Source organism: Labrus bergylta, chromosome 11 (genome assembly GCF_963930695.1).
Source record: "Labrus bergylta chromosome 11, fLabBer1.1, whole genome shotgun sequence".
NCBI lineage: Eukaryota > Metazoa > Chordata > Actinopteri > Labriformes > Labridae > Labrus > Labrus bergylta.
Window position 1 is genome coordinate 29684080 of NC_089205.1, and position 3548 is coordinate 29687627.

Genomic DNA, 3548 nt, shown 5'->3' on the forward strand with positions numbered 1-3548 from the left:
CAGCCTGCCTCTCTGAAACTGGCCCGGAGACTGGCTGACTGCAAAGTTGGAGTCCTTATAAAATCATTAAAAAATAACGGTTCCTCAAAGATCCACATTCCCAGACTCTCAGTTTTTTCCCTTTTGAATGTGTACATTTTCCATGCCTGCATTACAGACATATAAAAGGATGTTAATCCAGTGAGATCCACCTCCTCAAGCTTTAACAGAAAGAGCTGCTTAGTGTACCCCAGCCGTCCAGCTCTCCTCAGCAGCAGTCGAGCGATGTCCATCCAGCTGGGACCACAAGTGAAAAGGAGTCTCTGTGCAGTCTGGAGTCTGAATGAGGCAATTTTTGACTGAATGTCTATAAGTCCATGTCCCCCTTCAGCCACCGGCAGGTAGAGGACTGCCGCCTGGACCCAGTGTTTGCCTGACCAGAAGAAGTCCAGGATGGCCCTTTGAATGTCCTCCACCAGCCCTCTTGGAGGTGTCAAAGCCACAAGTCTGTGCCAGAGAGTCGAGGCAACCAAGTTATTGACCACCAGAACTCTTCCCCTATACGACAACTGGGGTAGCAACCATTTCCATTTAGACAACCGAGCGCACACTTTCTCCCTAACTCCCTCCCAGTTTTTACTTTTAAAGCCCTCGGTACCCAAATAAACCCCCAACACCTTCAACCCCTCCCTCCCCCACTCAAGTCCACCCGGCAGACTGGGCACTGCCTGGTCCCTCCACTCTCCCACCAATAAGGCACCACTTTTTTCCCAGTTCACCCGTGCAGCTGTTGCCCTTTCATACAGGGACAGGGTGTCCCGCAGACACCGAACGTCCCCCTGATTGGAGATGAAGATGTTTACATCATCAGCATAGGCAGAAATTGTAGGGGGACATTCAATGCTACAGGCCGCGGGCAAAGAAAGCCCGCTGAGCCGGTCCCTCAACCTGCACAGCAAGGGCTCAATAGCCAAGCTGTACAGCTGGCCGGAGATGGGACAACCTTGTCTGATCCCTCGCCGTACAGGGATTGGCCGACTCAACCCCGCCCCCATCTTCACCAAACACTGTGCATCCTGATACAACAAACCAACTAATGACACAAAACCATCCCCAAAACCAAAAGACCTCAGTGCAGAAAACAAATACGAGTGATCCACCCTGTCAAACGCCTTCTCTTGATCCAGAGACACAATGCCAACATTTAGATTATAGATTTTACACACATCAATGACATCTCTGATAAGAAAAACATTATCCATGATTGTCCGGTCTGGAACACAGTAACTCTGGTCTTTATGGACCACACTTCCCAGAACGTCCTTTAGTCTGTTCGATAAAGCTCTGGAGAGGATCTTGTAGTCCGCACAAAGCAAAGCAACCGGCCTCCAGTTTTTTAACAATGCCAGGTCACCTTTCTTGGGGAGCAAGGAAAGAACTGCTCTCTTACAAGAACCAGGAAGAGACCCGGTCCTGCAACACTCCATTAAAACACTATGCAGGTCAGACCCAAGAATATTCCAGAACCTCTTAAAAAAGTCTGTGGACAACCCATCTATTCCAGGTGCTCTTCCTGTTGCCATCTGAGTGACAGCAGCAGTGAGCTCCTCCAGAGACAGCTCCCCTTCCAGAAGAGACCTCTCCTCCACACTGAGCTGAGGGAGACCCTCCAGGAGCTCCCTGCGACACTCCTGGCTGCAACTCTCTGCTCCAAACAGATCCTCATAGAACTGCATGGCGTGACTGCTCATTTCCTTTGGATCAGCTGTTATTCGACCTCCTGGCAGTTTCAGACAAGTCAGCAGCTTTTTTTGAGCCACAGATCTCTCAAGATTGAAAAAGAAAGACGTTGGGGCATCCATGTCTTTGAGTTGAAGGAAACGACTCCGCACAAGAGCTCCCTTCACCCTCTCCTGCAGGAAAGAGCTCAACTCCATACGTTTCTCCTTCAGCAGGGTACCAGCGGTGGGATCCACACTCCCATTTAAACCCCTCCTCAAGATTCTTAATGTTGTCCTCAAGATTTTTAATGACTGTTTTTAATCTAGCAGAAGAGTGTGACGTGTACTCCCATTTAAACCCCTCCTCAAGATTCTTAATGTTGTCCTCAAGATTTTTAATGACTGTTTTTAATCTAGCAGAAGAGTGTGACGTGTACTGCTGACAAAAAACACGAATCTGAGCTTTACCAACCCTCCCACCAAAGCTTCAAAGAATCAAACTCAACTTTTCTTAATTGCCACTGATCCCAAAAACACCCAAAGTTTTTTACAGAAAACATTGTCCAGTAGAAGCTTGTTATTAAAATGCCAGAAGGACTTAGCCCTTTCACCTGGTGAAATAATCAGCTCCACACTAACAAAATGGTGATCAGTGAAGCCGACAGGCAGAATATTACAATGAATTAATCTGGGGTTGAGAGTTCTGGGGATGTAAACCCTATCCAGTCTAGCTGCACACACCCTGTTACTGTTAACCCCTGACCCATGTATACTGTCCTGGATTGTGGATGTTTCACTCTAAATGTGTCCAACAAATCCAGGTGAGAGATGACAGTGTTTAAAGTCTGGGATGAATGTGGATGTGGCTCCTCTCCTATTCTATCCACGGTGAAATCAAGTGTGCAGTTAAAATCACCACCAAGAATGATCTGATCCTGATTATAGATCACTAACTCCTTTTGGAGGCGGGTATAGAAAGCTACCCTTTCAGCTCCATTATTTGGAGCATAAATATTAGTGAAGCAGAAAACAGTGTCCTCTATTTCTGCTCTTACAATTAAAAGCCTTCCCTTTACAATTTCAGCACAAGAGACGATCTTTACATTTGCAGATGCTCTAAACAAAATGGCTACTCCTGCACTAAGGTTGGTGCCATGGCTAAGGTAGTTAGAGCCCCTCCCACCATAAACCCCAATCTGTCTCATCTGATGGTGTGGTATGAGTCTCTTGTAAAAAACAAGATATCAATGTTTTTCTGAGTTGAGATCTCAGAGATAAGGCCCCTTTTCTGTCTGTCTCTCCCACCAGTAATGTTAAGAGATCCTATCTTAAGACTCCTCATAGAAAGATCAGAGAGAAAGAACAGATAAGTAGACACAAACAGGGAGCAGTAGAAGAAGAAAAACACCTTGTGATGCATGATCATTTCTTTGTCTTCTTCACACTCTTACGTCCAACTTTCCTCAGTGCGGTGATGTGCTTTTTAAGACGGAAACGTTTTTTTCGCGTCCAGGAGGTCAAACCCAACCTGTCTTTTCAGTATGCTGACTGACTTTATGAACTTTTCAGTATCACTAAAGTAGTCACTTATTTTTACTGATTTGTCACTATTTGGCAAATCAGCAATGGATGCATTGTCTGACTCATAATCTTCATCCATGTCCTCTCCTTCACATGATGCCTGGCTACAACACACTGTCTTACCTTCCTTCAATGAAACATCTACAACTGCAGAACTTGTGGAATCTTCAGTTTTATCATTATCTACAGTCTGTGATTTTTCTGTAGCCTGAGAGCTGGTCGAAGCCACTTCTACCTCAGCCACGGCCTCAGCACAAGGCGCGGACG

General features: G+C 46.1%; 1 protein-coding gene across 1 annotated transcript in view; it reads right to left on the reverse strand.

Annotated features, from left to right (window-relative positions):
- Positions 1-3548, reverse strand: part of LOC109979746 (latent-transforming growth factor beta-binding protein 4) — a 38210-nt gene that overhangs the window by 7531 nt on the left and 27131 nt on the right.